This window comes from Ooceraea biroi, chromosome 6, assembly GCF_003672135.1.
Source record: "Ooceraea biroi isolate clonal line C1 chromosome 6, Obir_v5.4, whole genome shotgun sequence".
In the NCBI taxonomy this organism is placed as follows: domain Eukaryota; kingdom Metazoa; phylum Arthropoda; class Insecta; order Hymenoptera; family Formicidae; genus Ooceraea; species Ooceraea biroi.
In genome coordinates this window covers 5268190-5289154 of record NC_039511.1, presented here as the reverse complement: position 1 = coordinate 5289154, position 20965 = coordinate 5268190, and the positions used below count along the sequence as shown (strand labels likewise).

Here is a 20965-nt window from a genome sequence, read left to right as displayed (position 1 = left end):
TTCTTGGAAATAACTTTATTATTTTCTGAAGCGGTCTTTGCACGCTTGGATAAACAACTTTATTGTTATCTTATAGATGTGTCGATTATTTTGACTGCTTAATCTAATTCGGTGATCCACAATTTTACTTTTCAAATTTGCACAGTGAAATAAAATAATTATATTTCCCGATATTTTTCCATAAGTCTAATGCTTCTCCATTACTGATAAACACCGATAATTGACGAATTCGTCAGAGACCGCAACTGGCATCAGATACATTTCGAATTGCAGCAAATCAAACGGGTAACGAGCGAGCTCGTGTGTCCGGCCACACTGTAACGTATCCTGATTACGCAATAACTGCATGCCTCCAGCGTTCGGGCAGAAAGAACGAGAAAACGCTCACGTGACATTGACCTCATTGCCGAATGTTTCACGTTCGTCGGCATGTAGATGCTATCAACGCGGATTTGTTCATTCATACAAGTCGGCGACTTTGAGGCAAGATCATTACGGCACTCGATATTCAGCGCTTTACGCGCTTATGGCACGCCGCAGATTATCATGAGCCTGGCTTGTCCGCGAACCGCAGAATCTGGAGCGAAATTACGTTATTTCCCTCTTTACTTAGCTTTTGTTCCGAGTCTTTTGTACGGAACGGACAAAACAATGCGCAGCAACGAGCGGTCTCACGTAAAGTGTGAATTTGATTAAGTGCCTTAAGATATCCAGTTAACAACGCGCTCGAACGTGACGCCACGCGCAGAGCCGAGTAGTTTCGCGCGTAATGAGCTCGTCAGTATTGACAGCGGGCCTTTGACCAGTCGTTTCGCAAGGCGAAAGGGATGAGGGGGATTTTCGAGTGCACTTGAAAGCACGAGATAAAAATCCAGCGCGTTCTCCTTGGCGATTAACCGTGGCGAGCGGTACGGATTTGCGCGAGTGGGCGCCCACGCCTGGCGAGCGAGCGCCGCGGACGTGTAATACACGGCCACGGTTGTACGCTCGTTTGACGCTCCTCGACATTATGGGAGCGCGATATCGTTCATCAGCCTCGAACTTTCACTTCTGCATGCGCGACCGACGTGATACGTGTCTTATAGGCGCGCGTTGTGTGTCATGTGAGTGTAATGAGTGTGTGTGTGTGTTGCACGCGCGGGCTTTTGCGGCGCGCTCGGCTCCGCGCCGCATCGAGATCTCGTTTCACCGGAGAAGAAACACGGCCAATTATGCCTGCGGCGGCAGCAGAAGCGGGTGTGTTACGCGCCACGCCGCGCCGTTTTCAGAGCGACTGCTCCGCTCAATTCGCAATCTCGTTTCTTTCTCGTTTCACGATCGATCGTGTTAGCCGAGAGAACGAGGACTGAGGCTCATGAGAGTCGAAATCGGTCTCATTAGCTCCTCCAACGCATTCCTCTCGCATGATGCGCGTATATGTTAATTTGTTCCACGATCATACGGCATAATTATAGGGATTCGCGAACCCTCCCATGCATTTTCGAGTGGAAACTCAACGCGCTTGTTTCGCCTACGCTTTTCCATTATTGTTTTGTTAGTACGCTCTATCCTCGTCGCGAGCAGCCCGAAGAAACCTCGCGGCGCTCTCTCGCATGCGTGGTACATAGACCGTTTTCCAGTTTCCACGCAACTCCATTTTCCGCGCGGAATCGCAAGGCGCAAACTCGCGGCAAACAAATCGCGAATAGCTAAATTGCAAAAGTGCCGAGGCGGAGGTGGGAAACCCGAGGACGCGGAGATGAACTGAAGATAGAAGCGAGGATAATGACGAGGCGGCGCGAGAACGCGCTCGACACATACGCTAAAGTTACCGTATTATAGCGTTAACGAGCTCAACGTGTCTTTCGCCCAACTTGTCGATTTACAAGCACGACGCTGAGCATCCCGGTCTTGCGTAAAACCTGGTTGCGAGAGCCCCACGTGGTTTCGAATATACGTAACAATAGGGGATTATCGGTGCTCGTCGTGCTTATCGATGAGACAGTGGAAAATGTCAGTACCAGTCAGCCGCTCGCAATTATTAAAATTGGAGGAGAGATCGCCGTACGATGGCGAAAGTAGCGGAACGATAAAATAAAGTAGAATGTTACATGTGCATGTGTTCTAAACGTTACACGGGGCGAATGAAAAACCATGGTAATGAAATCAAAATAACGATCGGACTGCGTAATAGAGCGCAACGGTCGCCCAATCCGCACACGTCCAGATATCGTATCGGGCAGACCGCAATTGATCGGTTTTACGAGTTTCCCCAAAGCTCGGGGAGCGATTCGTGCACATCATTTCCATCTCTCGCACACACACACAGAAACACACGTACATCGTAGCTCCGAGGTTCTATTTTAAACATCGTCCGTCCAGTAAAACCGATCGTCCGTCAAGGTACTTTCGGTTTCCCGTTGTTTCCCATTATGTTCGCCTCGCTCGAATAAAAGATCGTGTTTGGTCATCGATGGCCACGTCGTCGTCGTCCTCATCATCACCATCGTCGTCGTTGTCGTCGTCGTCGTGAACGACGTCGTCGATGTCGCCGTCACCGCCGTCCTCTTCCTCGACGATGCACTACGACCTTGGCAATGAGCATCCCTCTCGCAGGCCGACTGCATCCGTAACCTGTTGCTCCGTTCTTGAATTTGTCTATGTTAAGCCTGCCTCATCGGCGATAGAGACCCTATAATAAGAGTCTTGCCATAAGGCGATCTGGGCAAAATCCTGCGAGAGAGAGGGATACATTGGGTGCTTTCCAACTGCTTACACATCTTAACACAAAAGCATTTCATTGGCTATATATTATCTTGTAAGATGTTTTAGATAATATATAGCCAATAAAATGCTTTTGTGTTAAGATGTGTAAGCAATTGGAAAGCACCCAATGTATCCCTCTCTCTCGCAGGATTTTGCCCAGATCGCCTTATGGCAAGACTTATTATAGGGTCTCTAATCGGGGACGCAACGCGCGCCTCACGCGCAATATAAATTCGTTACTACTTCATTCGCGAGGATTCGGAAATCAGCGGGAATCCGATTAGCACCGCAGCCACTGCTCGGCCACTCGCGCATCCGCCAGCCACCCTCTTCCTCATCTCTTTGCCTCGCTGCCTATCCATCTTCTCCGTCCTCTCCGCAATCCTGTCCCGGTTGCGGCTTCGTCTTGCCGCGAACGCGTCCTCGCGGTTCTGCACTATTGTGCACGCGCGATGCAACATCGCGCACAAAAACCGAAGATCGGACAGACAATAATACGAAAGCCGCGCTCGGCGCGGCTCGTCCCGATGCTCGTCCGCGCAAACTTCGCGAAACTCGCGGCGCCCGCGAAAGAGATTGGGAATTACCGCTGCGGGAATCCGAAATCCGATTAGCATCACGCGGAGCCGATCGCCTCTCGGTTCTCCTTCTCTCCGTTTCTCGGTCCTCCTTTGTGGCCTGATTCTCGATGGCGAATCTGCTCCATAAGCTGTGCACAGAATACTATCATTCTCTCTCTCTCTCTCTCTCTCTCTCTCTCTCTCTCTCTCCTAGCACGAGCGCGCTTCGCAAACGTGCTCGTACGAGTCATGCTTCTTGTTGTCTTCGAGGAAGACGACGAAAACGCTGGAGAGATATCGGAAAGCTGTAGAGTTAAGAATCGCTCGCAGGTGTGTACATTTCAAGGCTTGGCCGGGCAGAATTTATGCTCTCTGCGTCGTCAGTTACAAAGACTTCCAGCTGCGACGATTAACTTTTTCTTATTTTTGATAATTTGTTGCGGAAATTTTAAAGTCTAATGACATGCTTATAAGGAATAGTTCAATAAATTATAAAATACCTCGACATTTTGAGACTCTCAGATCTCGTGAAATAATCAACATACGTAACGATTTTATAGTTGGATATGTGTAAATAGATTCAACGTTATGATCATATTCATTCATTCAGAGTATGCAATTAAATATTCCATATAATTTACAGCTTAAATAGAATATGAGACTATCGATTACTCGTTGTTTCGTAGAAGAAATATCCTCTCATTGCAGATAGGTATTAGCGCGGAATTACAAGAATCGAGCATCTTATGCAGGGGAGGTTCTTGTTAGCGAGTTCGCGTACCTGAATCCCCATAAATCAGCTGCGTGATTGCGCCCGCTCTAAAGAGGGAGGGTTGATGCGCGCACGGTTCGACCAATACGTAGACGTCCGGCTAAAAACCCCGGCAATTTATCACTTATGCGACAAAATAACTAATCGCTCTTCGTTCCTCTGCCGGACGACGCAAAATCTTATTGCTACCGGTGATTACGCCTCGATCTACGTCCGTCCGTCGTAACGCATGAATTAATGAAAGTGAATGGATGAAACCTAGATATTTTATTATTTGCTTGCATAAAACGTCTTTCATGTCGCGATCAGGATCACAGATTAATAGATTCATGTCGTGAAAGACATTGAAAGCAAAATCTGAGATTTTTCTTTTTCTGTGTGGCATTGCAGTATTACCAAAAATTTGAAGCCTCGTGCTGTTGACCATTACAATCTGATTTGGCTTCCAGGTTGGAGCCGCGTTTTTTGTCACTTTGGTTCCAAAGTGACAAAACACGCGGCTCCAGCTCGGAAGCCAAATCAGATTCTAATTAAGGTACCATCTGCCTACCCAACGTAACGCAAACCCGGCGTAATGGAAGAAACTTCTCGCGCGTTGGCACCGCTTCTAAATTGCCGTCGATGAAGGCGCTATTATTTCAGATCACGATCGTGTCTGAGAAATCCGCGCCTCGATAAGCCATCGGGAATCGACACCTTTACTGCAAACGGACGGCAATTATGTAGCTCGCAGAATCGCGAGACTCGCAGGGAATTGCAGTCTCGAGCGCGAAATGTCCGGCAACGCTCGACCGTTATGCAGTGTCGACCTGCATGCACGTCGTTCCACGTCGTGCCGTGCAATGACTTCGAAGTCTCCTTTTTAGCCCAGAAAGTCATTAAAGGCCGGCTACGTGCCGCGCGGAGGGGGCCGGGGCGTTCCGAGTCTTATATCATCCCGCGATTCTTACGACTTCCACGAACTTACGTCGTTTCCTTCGTGGCTGCGAGAGATTAGGAAAACTCGCGGTCGACCGACGTCGATTGTGTGCATAACGGGTGTGCGAAAAGTGCGCGCGGGAATGAAAACCGTGAATGTCCGAGGATAAAACGGCAGTCATGGGAATTCACCGTTTACCGCCACTTTTTATTTTTTAAGACAGCGAAAACCTTGGCTTCCTCTCGATCCCGCACAGGTGTACGTATTATACTTCAAAGAATGATATTCTGCTGCAGAGATAAATTTAACTCGTTGGTGGAAAGAAATTATTGCACCGAGCTCGTGAAACGTTGCCTGTCAAAGCAAGGCGTGGTGTTTGAGGGTGTGTACCTGGCGCAAATCTCCACGCGGACGAATAACGCCGTCACCTCGACACCACTGTTCGGAATTTAATGAATGCACGCTTCTCCCACACGCTCGCGTGTGTGTCTCTCGCGTAACTAGTTCCCATTCGCGTCGACAAATTGTTATCCGATCGACCGGCATCCGCGAACAAATTATCCGCGTCTCGGCCTCGGGATAATCGACACGTCGAGTCAATTAAAGTCTCGTAACAAACAATACGGCAATCAAAACGTAACAATGTCGCCACGGTTGTCCGAATAATTATCCTGCCGTCGCTATTCGTTGCATCGCGGCCTACCATCGTCGATAATACGGGGCGGTGGTTGTTGCCCCTTTTGTGCGACTAATTAAAACGCCACATAAAAAGAATCCCGACAAGACGGCACGCGCGTTAACTCTAGTCTTAATTACCCGCCGATGCCTGCAGCTCTCGTTCGGATAATTCGTATTATCGTTGCCACTCTCTCTCGGTCGGCTATTTACATTTACATAATACCCGCTAAATTCGACCGAATAGCCCGGCCCGCAGCACGGAGCCTCTAATTGGCGGTGTAAGCGAAAGTACACTTAATACAGCTCAAGTCACTCCTGGCCATTACGCTCGTTAACGCTCATCGTTCGCAGACTGACCGTATCCGCCAGAAACGCGCGATAACGCGCGCGTTATGGCTCGCGGAAACCGCCGTCATCCCCGTCCGTTCCCGCTTGAAGAACTCACTTGGCGAGACTGGTTGTGAGACGTCCAAAAGTGCAATTCTTTGAGCGGATTCCACAATGCATGCATGGGGGCCTGACATGATCGAGAAGCCGCGGACTATCATCGGCAGGCGGTTTATTAGCAGCCGCGGGGGGAGATGCGCGGCATTAAAATTTCGCTGGCGCCGTGCCGCATCGTTTGGAGGGACGTGCATGTACGTGATTCGGCAAACGACACACGCGTGTCGGCGGTGTACAACCCAAGTTTTTCTTTGTTATGCATATACGCCGTAATAAGCATGTCGACCGCTTGGCTGGCGACGCAAACGCGCGACTGCATTATGCACGCGTCGAGCGAAGGAAAAGAAGGACCTCGCCGCGCCCTTGCAACCAAATGAAGTCGCGACCTCGATGCGATGAGGCTCTCTCTTTCTGCATCTTTCACTCTCTTTCTCTCCCTCTCTCGTTACCTCTCACGATCCTTTTCACTATGGTTTCCATGCCCCGCGGATCTCGCAGAAAGCGGGCTCATGTGTACCATTTCGCTTACGTGGCGACTCTCTCACGCAGCGATTCAGGAAATCTCACGCAGTAAGGAAGATCCTCGAGAGTCCTGCGAGAGGCGGAGGAGCCTTTTTGGCCCCTGACCCTCCCTGATCCTTCTTCCTGTTTGCTGCACGTGCCGCCACGTGAACGCGGTACTGTTACGCAAGGGAAAGAAAGATCAGGTGATAAGAAATTGTAAAAACCGCGATGGAGAAATGAAGCCGTAAAACGGACGCGATACAATGGTATCGACACACGTACATCACCCCGCGCCAAGGGTCGCGGTCGCGTTCACCCCTCCTCCGCTCTCGCCGGATACGTTTTCGATACCGCTCGATTGCCGATGAATTTCCGCGAGACAGGCACGTGTTTCGCCGTCAAATATCCCATGTACGCTGGATTTACGCGTGTGAACGGTTTAACCTTTCATTCCGCTCGCCGAACGCTAGCGAGTACAGATTATAAACAACGCACGGTTAGCGCTTAAAGTCCCTTATTAACGCGCGATGAATAACTGCACGGAAGTCGGAATTGCACCGAGGCATGCCATCGCGATCCCATGGACGAGCAGTGTCGTGGCGGCAGGAAGCTCCTAGCGGCGCGTAAATCACGGAGCGGATTCGGCGATACGGCGCGAGACGGCAGGAGTCGGATTTTAACGGATGGGGAATGGAGGAATGTTCATTGAAGAAAGAGCGAGACTGCATCCGCACTCTCGCGAGATCGTCGGCGCGGATCTTTCACCGCGCCGGCACCGACTCCAACGTGGACTACCGCCGGATTACGTAACGCTCGCGCGTTTACGTAAGGTTTTAGCCGTGCGGGTCTGTCAACAAACCGGCTCATCTGTCTCTCACGCACGTGCACTCGCAATCGTAGATCCGTCCGGAGAACAGCGGGAATCTCTCGCGTTGACACTTTCCAAGGGAGCCGAGGGGAACAGCACACATTACGATGATCAACACCGTGTCTCCGAGTTCCGTTTGTAGATTTCTACGAGCACTTGCTCTGCCGAGCAACGTGCAAATTGCCGTCCTTAGCTTCGCGGTCGTTCAGATGATGATTCGCGCTGTCAATTTCTCTCTCCGTGTAGAAATATGTTTCTATGTAGGAATCTCGTTATCACTTGGCCGTTGAACGACGTCGCTTGCGCAGGATGCCAGTTGGCTTGGTGTTTCAAGCTATCACGTAAGCACAGGGGTAACGCATATGTCGAGACTCTACCGGGGATAAGACTAAACGGCGAGGAGCTATCCCCCGTACTGTCGGTGCCTCTATTTCCCTCGTGCCATTTAGCCCCGAAAATAGCGCGGTTAGCAAGTTAGGTTTGGAACGACTGTTGCCGAAACGGGCTTACAACGGTGGTTCTTGGAGGGGGGAGAAATAACTTGCTGGTTCGCGCACACGCTCAGGAAATCGCGAATACGAGTCGAACCGAAATATGTGTGTTCGCGCAAGCATGGAATTAGCAGGCAAAGTTTCCGGAACGAAGCACGCGTTTTGTCGCAAAGAAAAAAACCGTGTTACTTCTGGAGAACTCTCAGGAATGAAATACTTTTTGACGTGTAATAACATGGAAATTGATTCAATGCGAAAGTAGATACTGAATGCATACGCATCGTGCCGCGAATATGTGTATCGCCGGAATAAATCCGGTTGGAGTTTGTACTTTTTCCAGGGAAGAGGGAAGAGCTTTCCACGAGCACACGACGAGGCAACACACCACGACGAAAACGAAAAACAGAGATTTCCATTACACCTCGTTACCGCGTGACAAGCTGCCTTTGAATACCACGATGCAATCCCATTTGGCTGCAGGTGGCTTCGCCTCTCTTTTTTCTTTTTCTCTCTCTCTGTTTTTCGCGGCGGGGCACGCGCGCTTCGCTAAAGGCCCGTCTACATAGGCCGCAACGCCAGACGCCAGACGCAGCTCGCAGACGCAAACGCAGCACAGAGAAAACGCGTTCAGAGGCTTAATTTTAAATAATCCTCAATAATATTATAATTATCAATAATTCTCAATAATATTATATTATTAATGACTATATTTTTACATAAAACATATCAAATATCATTACCATATATGTCATTATATCATCAAGCGACGCGGTAGCGTCGCAACGCCCAAGTACATAAAGAACAAGATTCCGAGCAATGAGAGCCACTGCATAGACGTCGCGCGCTACCAAGTAGCTTATCCGGAATTTTACGTTAAATTCATGTCAAATAAACTTTTGATTACAATATCTCAGGAACTAAAGACGTACTGAAAAATCTAATGATACTTTTATGACATAATGTGGATGCAAGCTTTCGATTGCGACCACTTCGAAAAAAATTGGTGCACTCCATCCTCAGATACCGTAATCGTATGCAACACTTGTGACGTTTCATTCTTCTCCAGATTCAGGTTCAGACTCACGTACGTACGCTCGCACGCACACAAGCAAAGCGAGTTTGTCCCTAAAGGCGCGTTCACATACGTACGATAGGTTCACGTCGCCGGACGGCGACGGCGACGGCGTAAAGCCGGGTACTCACTATAAAGAGACGCGCCGCGCCAGCGTCGCCGAACGGCGACGGCGTAAAGGTGCTAATTCATGAGACGCTGAAAAGCAGCGTCGAGCGTCGTCACGTGACATCACTTGACGCTAGCGTCAGAGAAAAGAAGTCAAATGATTTCAGCTTCAAGTGTCAAGGTAGCAGAAAAAACGGCGTCAACTGATTAAAACGAAAGTGAAAGAAATATGGAAAAGATAAAAAATTTTCATTATTAATTATCAAAAACGATATGTTAATTACGAAAATGATATTATACACAATAATTCAGTTCTAATGAGTGTGTTAAGAAATACCCGGATCGCAGTGGTCATGTATTCTTGTAAATTTTGTAAATCTTGTAAATTTGTACAATATCTTGATTTGTATTGTATCTTGTATCTTCATGATTTTCAATAATGACTCGCAAATGATTTTGTGTCTCTTATAGGTAGACAGGACGTTTTAATGTGATTCGGGCACGCCAAGTACTTCAATGTCGTCATGCGATAAGAGAGTACGCATGGAAAACGTTTGGGTAAAATACTCAAACTGCTTCTAGATACTTGGCTAGTTAATTATTGATTTCATATTTAGTTTTGAGTTTTGACAAGTTGGGAGTTTTTATGTATTTGGCGTATATATATATTTTTTTAAAAAGGTTTTTTAGGGTTGTATGTTTTTCGAAAATGGTAGGTTGCGTGAAGTTAGGTCTCCATATGTTTGAAACTGATTTTCATACTTTTTTTTACCGTTTCACGGCACGCAGCGTGCACGCATTCGCTAATCGGCCGTATAATATTTATAATGATATTTGATATGTTTTATATAAAAATATAGTTATTAATAATATAATATTATTGAGAATTATATTATTGAGGATTATTTAAAATTAAGCCTCTGAACGCGTTTTCTCTGTGCTGCGTTTGCGTCTACGAGCTGCATCTGGCATCTGGCGTTACGGCCTCTGTAGACGGGCCTTTAATGCAACTTTCGCGCGCGGCACTGCATTCGATGCGTCGCGCGTCGTCTGGCCGCATTGTTTCTTTTATGACACTCATTACGCGTGCAAGCCACGCTGCATCATGTACTTAATAACACCGAGCAAAGTACATTATACAAAACAGCGCGGGCTATAAGGGAACATGACAGCCTCTTTATACGGTTTTACGAGTGGTCTTTAGAAATTTATCATCGGTCGCGTACGAGACGAAAGTGGGCTGATTTAATAACGCGGAATGCGGACGAATCTTGCGCACCGTCGGCTAAATAAGAACACGATTGTCGCGGCACGTATCGCTCGACAAAAGCGGCTCCGAGATCTCTTACAGCGAGTCTTCGCGAGTTTCATTATCCAGCGGCGGACCAGGCGAGCGGAGCGTTTTCCCGCTCGGGAAATGGCACCGTTTCGCCCGTGGCGGGACGCTTGCTTCGTCGTGGCGTATTCTTTGTCCGGAGGAACCCGTTCTCATTTCGGGGATACGTGCCGGATTCTCTATATCGCGCGAACTTCGCTCGCAGCTTGCTGACTGTCGCCAGACGGAAAATTCGCCGGTTTCGATTCCGCGGTAACGGCGATCTTCGATTACTCCCACAAGGCGAAGACAATCGGCATGCGTCTCTCTCTATCGACGTTACCTCCGGTTATTGTTGTTGTCGTCGTTGCTGCCGTCGCGGCAGGTGCAAGTGCATCGTTCACTAGTCGATATTAGATCTCGTTGTTACCGGATTCGATACGCGCGCACGCGAACTGTTCGTGTAGCCAATAAGGCATGAACAAGGAACATGTAATGAAAGAAAGTGTAACTTGGAGCGCTAAGAACGAGGAAACAAGGAAGGAAAGAGAAGGGAAGATAGGAAGGAAACAAGGAAGGAAAGAGCGAAGCAGAGTGGCACCTCGAGAGATGAGAATGACATTTGTATGCATTGCGGCTCGTATTACATTACCAACTCGATCCAACACCTCCCTCTTTCTCCCTCCCTTTGAATCCCGAATTCTCACTTGCTACAAGTTGCCCCATGATTACTGTTTTCCTATGCCACGGTGCGTTGCCTAGGGTTGTTCCCATCAGAAGACCACGTTACGTCGCGTCGTGCTACCATCGTTCCCCGTATCCTCGCGTGAACACGTGGAGACACTAAATCTCCCGAGGCTATGGAGAACCAACAAGTCAAATGGACGAAAACCATCGCTGGTCGACGACGCGCGAATCTTCCCCTTTCATGACATGGCCGATTCACGATCGAAGAGACCCACCGGTAGCAATTTTTCTCCGTCGCGCGCTCCTACGTCGAAGCAAAGTTTACCTAAAGTAAGTTTACGGCCATGCGTCTCGGAGGAGTATCGAGGGAAGATACGGCATTTCAGAACGCAAGCTCGTGACACAGCGAAAGTACACAACGAAAGAGCCGATAATATCTGGATTCGGTGCTCCGTCGTATCTATAACATGGCATTGAGGTATCGGTTCCCCGTGTATCGTGCGAGTGTTTGATCCTTAAACTCCTCTCTGAGGCACGCAAGGAGGAAACCGCCAGGACGAATAAGTGCTCCGTATTCACGCGAGCTTACGCGCGATTCTCCCAGGGTTCTGGGTGAATCCATGATCTGGAGGTTCCGCGGAAACCCGTTGCGCATAGTAAACGCGAATATAGTTCGCGATTAAAGAGCTCCGCAGTGCTTCACTTGGAGAAGTAATTTCTCCAAAGCAGAGAAATGTTGCATTCCGCTGAGAAATCTCTTGTACAAATCCAGGCCCACAGCTACAATTCACTAAATACTCAAACTACAACTTACCGAAATCCTGAAGAGAACACGATACAAGAATCGCAGCCGTACGGTTTCATTACGTGAAAAGAGAAAATTAAACAGCCATTAAATCGACATAACGAGAAACAGAACGAGATAGAACGAGATAATCAATATACAGTTAAGATAATACACTTTCTCGGTTAGCACAAGACTCGTAACAGATAAATGATCGTCAGCTCGCTCGCTCCTGCCAGTCGATCTCACAAGAGAGCAATATTGCGTAACGCTACGAATCAATTTTTTGTTTTCACCAAGAAATACGAACAAGAGGAAGAGAAGAGAGGCTTTGGATCTGTCGCAAAAAAGACTTGGACATCGACACGTCGTTCGCCAAAGCGCGGACTCGTTACACACGACGATCGCGTTGCGGAACGCGTGAACATCAATCACGGGTCGACTGCACAGATACACCCTGGGCGATTACCCGAGGATAAATCTTCGTCGCTTCGTCGTTCTCGCGGTGTCCAAGGTAGCCGGAGAGCAGCAAGGACGACGCCGCTCATTTTTGTTCCGCTCTTCCTCGTCCCTCATATGCAAGGCACATTTCAGAGGAGTGACGCAACTCGGAATTAATGGTCCAACGTGCCGAGTCATACCAGTGATCGTTGGAACGCTGATCGCGAGAATCCGCCGGAAAGATCGACCGATGAGAGATCGAGGAGCACCGGGTGCTGCTTCCAGAACTTCGCAAAATAATTCACTTGGCGAATATTCCTCGTCCGTCGCGCTCGTGATTAAGCGCGAGGTCAGACGCAATGCCGTAGATCGAAATCGAAGACTCACGCAATCGTCCCCGTGACGAGTACGTGAAGAGACTAACGGCATTTCTAATCGATGTCTCTAAACGGCGAAAGCAAGACTGTCTGAGCCCATCATGCATTTTTTGCATCACGTTGCTGACTCTACGGAGTTGATTCGAGTTAAGTAATCTTCATCATGCAGCATATGCAACAAGAATGTCCGTGTATCAGATAATATGCATGTTGCAAGTTCTCTCTCCTATATATATGTATATGCGTTAATGATGTCTCCAGATAGCTCTTGAAGAGTGAATTAGACTTAAAGCTTTCTGATATACTTAAGTGATAATTAGAGACATTTATAATATTCAAGAAGTTCAATGAAGATATCAATGACACTACAAGTCCTTTCGTGTCCCTATAAGCACAACGAAAATGGCGATCAAGATTTAATTAATGCTCTTTCCATTCAGATTTGCTGTCTACTACCTGTAGCCGTCACAAGTACGAAAGATTCGTGGCACGTCCGCCCATGGGCGTGACACTCGAGAGGATGTCGTGCTTAAGCCTTCGTGTTTTTAACGATGCCACTCGTAACGAATCGTGCGGCGGTACTCTTGCGAAACGGAAAGCCCGTACGATTCTCCCGCAGTTCGCCCGGAGGATGCCCGTCATTATAAAAAGGTTTCGGTCGCTGCCTATCTGCCTGCCTGCTGTATTGAAATGTAATCGCCTTTACGTAACAGGCATAATAGGATTTTTATCGGCATGTAATAGTCGGCGACGCTTGCACAAGCTTCCACAGGGCGTCCTAAACAAGCGGACAACATTAATGAGACTTTGCTGTCGCGTAAAGCTTGCGTCTTCCAGCCTCTTACACTTACAAACTTAATTATCACGATTCAAGATACTGCGAGTCCTCGCAAAATCGCCGCAAATTCATCGAATCTGACGCGAACCGATCTTGAATGCGGTGGATCCGTGCAGTGTATTCTCTCTCAGAGCATTCTTGTACATTCACAGTCCGATCAATCAATCTCGACCAGCCGGAAATTTGCTTAACAATGAGATCGCGTTATACGTCGCGTAAGCGATGGAAAATAGGTTGGGCGCGTAGAGAAATCGCTAAAAAGAAAATAAGGATCTATCGGCACTGCCGAGGTTTTGTGCAAAATGCTCATGCATACGCTCGCATGCGGCTTCGTATGTTATAACTCATCACTGTCAATGTAAATCAAGCCCCGACGTTGGCACTCTTCATCTCATTTATTTTTTCGCTTGACGCTTCCGCCAGACGCGAAACACTCGCGCGCGTGCGCGCAGTATGTGAGCGTGTCACGTCTCTTTTCCTCTTTTTTTTTTTACAAATTCGGCTTTATTGATTTCTACATCAAACGGCTTATTCTCTCTTTTTATTATCTCCCATTCCGCTCGCGCGCGCGTCGCATGCACTCACGGAGTCGTTGCATCTCCATGGGAACCACAAATTAAGCGTGCGGCGTGGAGTAACGGCGGACGAATCGGTCTAAAGGGTGAATCGGATTTTAAATTAAAAGCTCGCACGCAGGCTAACTTCCGCCAGTTTTAACTTAGCTCATTGCACTAGCTATCCCTTTCTCGTTTTCTCTCTCACGCACGTGTAGTCGTGCTGCAATACGGTACAATCGCACGTTGTAACAAGCTGTTTTATATTTATTAGAATTTGTTGCTCCGCTTTGCGATATCGTTTAGAGACATCAAGCGAAAGTCGATTCTGGCGACTATTCCTCGGATTCCAACTGTCTGACGGAAAATGAAATTGGACTTTTACAGGCTCATCACGTTATTTCTCTCTCGAGAAATTAGATGGGTTTATAAAGAACTCTTCACTAATAATGTCGTGAAAATTTGCGTACAATTTATAAGAGAATGTAGTTACCTTTGAGATTAAAACAAAGCGAGTCAAAAGATTGTAAATTAGTTCCGCATAATATTCTATAATACTTTTTTCGGCAATTTTGAAATTTAAAAGAATGTATATTAATTTATTTGCGATTTTATTAAATGCACCGATAATAACTCCAATCATAACGCATAAAATAACGCATAAAAAGGAGACGTTTTTCAAAGTTCTCTGAAAAGGTAGACGACGTCTTTGTTAGCCGACGGGCATACGTGCGAATTTGTTCAAACAACCGCGTTATAATAAGGTCCGCTATTTTCCTGGCGGAAATTTCACTAATTATGGCGGCGCCGGGGAAACTTTTTCCCCGTGAAAAGTGGCGCATCCACGCTCCGCGCGCAAATTCGTCAGGACGCGCGTCACTCTTTTCTTCGCGAATAATTAACGAAACTTTCGAAGCTCTGCTGCGTTCGACAGGGTATCCACCTTGTCATGTTTAACCGACACATACGTTTCCACCGGTTTTATACGCGTCTACGTGCCCGTTTCTAAAATTTATAACACTGAAAGCCGAGATATTCTCGGCAAAAAATTTGAAATTGATCTCTCACGTAACAACCATTATTTGAATAGAAATGTTATTTCAGAAATTCGGTAAAAGCGCTATCAGTTTGTTCAACACGAAAAACTACGAGTTAAATTTTACATCTAAACTATCGCAATAATCATAAAATACTATGAAATGCATCTCGTTTATTTTATATGCTATATTTCTGTAGGATAGTTGGAATATAAATAATATTGTATACAGCATATTGCGCCATGTATAAATAAATTCATTTGCGGTCTTTAAATCCAATAATTATCGTATTACAGTATATAAAATATTGGATCAATCAAAAAGTTCGGTTTTCAATTTTTCAAATTAAATGCTATATTAATTCAAGCTATTAATCCAAGTAAACGCGCGCAATTTATATTCCTTATAGGAGATACCAGCTAGGATTTTTCAGAGAAAAGGAAAGAGGGGGATCGTGCAAGCTCATATCTCTTGGTATTAATATGATACAAGGGATGCAGCACACTGGCGATTATCCAGATAATGCGCAGCGCATATGTATGCATCTATACGGGACGTAAAGTATTACTGCGAGATGGCAACTGCAACCGTGCACGACCAACGCGTCGGCGTTTCGCATACATTCGCACTTTCCTAAACTGAAGGAGGAATACCGTAAAAGGACAATACCTGTCGGTGAATTCGAAAAAGCTTACAGTGGGCGGCGCATGCGAGGTGCAGCACTCGCTCGGCTTACAGATGCAGTGCACGCTCATTTATTCATGCCGGCAGACGATTAATTATATGGCGCATAATACACAAGAGCGATTAAAAATTAAAATATTATAATAACTCCTAGAGAGCGCAATGAAACGTCGACGTAAACCGCGAAACGTGCCTACTGCGTTATTCACGAATACGCTTGTGCATGCAGTTAATGCGGTTCGGTCATATTATGCTACCGGCAATTTTATTTTAGCAAGATTAATGAGTTTAAAATATGGAAGCCATTAATATCAGATCGCTACCGCGCGCGCGGTGCCACGGCGGTTAAGCGACCCTTTTTCCTCTTGCCGCCGCCGCCGTGTTCATAGACATCATTTTACGCATTTAATAATTAATACGCACATTATGATTTATTGTGCACCGTGAGCTGTCGGCTGGCTTCGAGCTGAACTCCGAGTGGCATAACGTTTTACGTAATACGAGAGCGAAAAGAATCGGAAAGATCTAGGAATTATAACGATCGAAAAATGCGAGAGGCCTCGAGAGTTCAACCATAATTTTAAGATAAAGATCCGACACGCGATGGGGTTGTAATTACGCGAAAACAATTTTTTAAAATTAAAAGCCTCCGGCTATGCTCGAAGCATTCGTGGGAGCCTCGGCGTTTCACCATGAAGAACCAAAGACGCAAAACATTTAAAACTCGCGACCCCGGAAACCCGATGTTCTCTCAGGTGTCTTTCGGTGGCTGTTCATTCATCGTGTCTCCACCGGGAAAAACAGATTCGGTGTATTTGAACGCACAAAAGCCACCCCCCTCACATTAGCGGCCGCCGTTGTGCTCGGCCGGAAAACCTCAGAAAACGTATCGTTTGTGCGGAACTAGGAAGAGGAAGGAATCCCCGACAGTCGGGCGCGCGCGGGGTTTCGGATCGATTAATTATTTAACGAAGCCCCCTTCTCCTCACCGTCAACCCCCTCGTTTCCGCGGCTCCACCTCTTTCCGCGCTGCTCGCCTACCTACCCACCCACCCCGGTTGCTCTACCGGTGTGTTTAGCCCCGAAGCATCGCCCGCTCGTACCGTCTACGTTTCCAACCCCCGCACGACTCACCCTCCCCCTTCCTGCCTTTCTCCTTCTGTGCGTCGACCCCACCAGCCGCTCGGTCTGAAATTTCATCGTGAACGCGAGAATCGTAACTTCGATCGCGCGCAGTACTGCCCTGGACTGCCGTGCCTCCGTAGACTGCGCGGGGGAGGTCAGCGGGGGAGATAGAGAATACGCAGGGATGTTAGTACAACGGATACCTGCGTAATTACTTCCCCTTTGATGGTAGAACTCGCGATGTTGCGTACGCGTGCATGCAAACAGCGAGGAGCGTGTAAAAAGCAAACGTGCCGCGGCACAAGGGAAAAAGAATGCGATCAAGGAGGCATCTCCAGGTGGTTGGGTCGCGTTAACTCCGAGCGCGACGCGCAATATGCGAGATAGTTGCTTTGTAAAGTCGAAGGTACGCACGGTAGACGCATGGACATTCGTTAACGATCACAGAAATGATTGATGTGACAATTAGAAAATTACAAATACCAAATGCTTGTACAGCCAACGAACAACAAGTGGAGCTTGCTCGAGTGTATCTTTCCGGGAACGCGGGACATACCGAGAGCGTCGCAAGCCTGAAGAGACACGGGAGATGCGCAAGGGTCAGGTCCACGGAGGGGGCAGTCAAAGAAGGAAGAGGGTGGTCGGGCGCGATGGGGCGCACGTTGCACAGGCGCACACAGTTAAATGGCTCCGATGGCTGGTGGATCAGGCGAGGGAGCACAAAGGCGGCGGGATCGTTCTTTGCGCCGTTAAAAGGCCCTCCTCCTAAACGACCATGACGAAAAGGTACCTCTTCCTCGCCGTCGTAAACACCGCGCGACGATCTCGTTCGCGCTCGCACCCCGTTCACCCGCTCTACCCTGCTTTTATTCTCTCTGCTTCATCCTTCGCCGGCCCGGCTGCACGTTCTCGCTCCAACTCGCTTGCACCCCTTCGTCAGCTAACGGGAGAGAAAAAGGGAGATGAAGAGAAAGAGAGTGAGGAAGAAGCAGAAAGATGAAGAGAAATAGAGACAAAGAGACAGAGGAAGAGATAAAGAGAGAGAAAGGAAGAGACCCATCCAGCCACCACCTCTCGCGAGCTCGTTGCCCCGTCGACCGTCCCGTGAATTTCTTCGCACACCGGGAAAACGGCTCCACCTTCGACGGTGTCTCGTTTCCGGGGTGACATCTTTCAGCAGAGTCAGCGGCGAAGTTGAACACGAACGCCGATACACGGCGGGATCATCTTCTCGGTTAGGTTTGGAGGGGCCGAGAGGGAGGGAGTACGAGATTTCACAGCGTGCATGTTGAACACCATCGTCCGGGTCGACGCGAGCTTGCTACACTTTGAGGATATTTAAAGAGAGACTCGAAAGGGCGGACGAGCACGGCGGTAGCATGGCTATCGGTTAAACGAGCGTTACTTACTGCCCCTTTTCACCCACCTCCTTCCCTTCTCACCCTCCTGCGCTCGAGCCTTCTCGTATTTCCTTCGCCGGTTTACCGTCGCTTACTGTTTACCGACGGTATCATATTTACCGCGATTTATTCCCGGTGTTATCACGCCTGCGGTTTCACCCCTGGCTTTCTTCCCCCGTGCACGACCGAAAGTAGCGACTGCGTGCTTTACGATTACGATTCTTCTTGATTTTGGGCGCCTGTATGATTACAAACGTAACGACGAGTGGATAAACCTTTGATTCACTGTTAAATACAAAATTATCAATGGACGTTCAAGATGCAGAAAAATTACAGAAGAGAGAGTAGAGTAGAGTAGAGGAGTCTTTATTGCACTAGGATAAAAATCCCTTAAGTACAAAGATTAATAAAAACAAAATAAGATTAACATACAATAGAATTGACTGAGGATCTTTATATAATAAAATTAATAATTATAATATACACAACTTCTCTCTCTCTCTCTCCCTCTCAGAGAGAGAGAGAGAGAGAGAGAGAGAGATCTTCCGTGCTTCACGAAGATCAGTCGTATGTCTGATGCTCGCGAGTTTTTCTCTCGATCACTCTCCGCGTATCACAAAGATCATTCCTTTATTCCATTCTTCTGAATCCTCTCTCTGTGGATCTTCCGCATATCATGAAGATCACTCGGTTACTCAAGTCTTACGGGTTCTCTCTCAATGGATCTTCCGCGTATTACGAAGATCCGTCATTTTCCCCGATTCTCACGAGTTCTCTCTTAATCGATTTTCCGCACATCATGAAGATCAAGCGTTCATTCGTGAGTTGCTAAGTGATCGATGAGGCAATTCTTGCTACGAATTTTCTCAAACTAGTACGATTTTCTCACGGCCGACTTTGTTCCGTAACTTTGTGTTTTATTACTCTATTCAGCCAGATTTTCGATCAAATTCAAATTCGCGACTCTACCATCAAGCGCATCTGATCAACCTTTATATCGATTTTGAATGACTTTATGTAACGGTTACGTATTATATTTATTCTACATAGAATAAATTTCTGATTGTTCAGTGTGTTTGTAAGAAAAGTAAACGACTTTTGTTATTTGTCTTGCTTCTCTTCATCAAGGTTGCTTCATGTTTTTCTTCAACGAATCCGACAGATTATTGAGCATCAGATAAGTTTCATCCAAGCCTTTTATATACTCTGAATTTGCAGACTCCTCTTTTTCCTGGCGTGAGCAAATTAAAATCTTAGCTATGATTATGAAGAAGTAAATTATGTATAGTTCTTTCTCTCAATTATGCTAATCGTGACGGCGAATTTCAGCAGGTTTTCACAATTTTTCCTACTGTTCACGGGGATTCTCGGGGAATTACGGGAAACCCGAACAAGCGTAAGCTCCAAAATTTCCAGGATTACGAACGGCACCGCGACTCTCGACTCGTAACCCCGGATTTTTCACCACATCGATCGCAGCTCGACTCCTCCAGCGCGAGAGAACGACAAGGGAGTAATTAGGCCACCGAAAATGCAGCAACTAATGGAGAAGCGGTCGATCGATAGTTAATTATCACAAGCAGACAGCTGGCCCGGGTCGCGGCGGCGCAGCATCATATCCCGATTTGTCTTTCGGAAATAGAAACTCTCTTTCTCTCTTTTTTTTTAATTCATCCCCGCGTTGGCCCCGGGGCAGGCTGGCGAATCGATTCGCAGCGTCCATCCATGCGTTATTACACACCCCGTCGCGATAATTTAGTTCGGGTCGAGTACGCTTAATACCTACTTTTGCCGCCGGTACGCGCATCGAGCATTTAATAATTATTCGACATTCGACCAGACCGGCCGAATAATTACACCTGTTTGTCCGTGGCATTTAATATAACGAATGTTATTTGATCCCGCGGTCCCACATACTTGCACCGGACGTGCGGATATATTTTATCGCGCGCGCATATACCAATTCCCGTCCGATATCAGGGAAACGCGACGCAGCGTCGTATCATAAATTTGAAAAAAAATACTTCAAACGTCGTGCAAATTAAAAACAAAAAGAAGAAAAATAAAAATCAATTTACTCAGGCGTGTCGCTCTCCCCTCGCGTGCGTTGCTTTCCCGACAGATTTTCCGGATGCGTTCGGACGATGACTCCGGGGGAAAACCAATGACGGGAGGAAAATTGCGAGTTCCATCGCGTCTTCGCGAAGAGACCGGAGTCGTTCGAGATCCAATACCGTCTCGTCGTTACAGGAACCGCACGAAAACCGACGAGAGATCTCGTCAGATCAGAGGAACTGAGTAACTCAAGACGGCCGCGAGTGCATAATTCGAGCTTCAAGTGCATTTGGCGCACGGCTTTGTGCTCGTATCCCATGCAAGGAAATACAGTGTTCGGTTAATAGGCACGCATTCCGCCGCATCGCACCGCGTGCACTCGCTTGCACTCGTTGGACCAGCGCCGGCCGGCCCGGCAGAGCCTACCCGCCGCGACTCGATGCACGCGCGTGCATAATCGGCGTCACGCGCGGATAAATACGAATTAGCGAGATCGTATTTGTACAT

The 20965-nt window shown here is 47.5% G+C and overlaps 2 protein-coding genes and 1 long non-coding RNA gene across 5 annotated transcripts in view; 2 read left to right on the top strand and 1 right to left on the bottom strand.

Moving 5' to 3' along the window:
• Positions 1–20965, bottom strand: part of LOC105284340 (tudor domain-containing protein 1) — a 162438-nt gene that overhangs the window by 26649 nt on the left and 114824 nt on the right. The window lies entirely within an intron of this gene.
• The window catches only part of LOC105282193, a 61191-nt gene that overhangs the window by 17472 nt on the left and 22754 nt on the right, over positions 1–20965 (top strand). The gene's annotated exons all lie outside the window — the stretch shown is intronic.
• Positions 9810–18797, top strand: LOC105284316. The gene is made up of 2 exons (XR_894855.3): positions 9810–17409; positions 17502–18797. It is a non-coding gene; the product is annotated as an uncharacterized LOC105284316 (long non-coding RNA).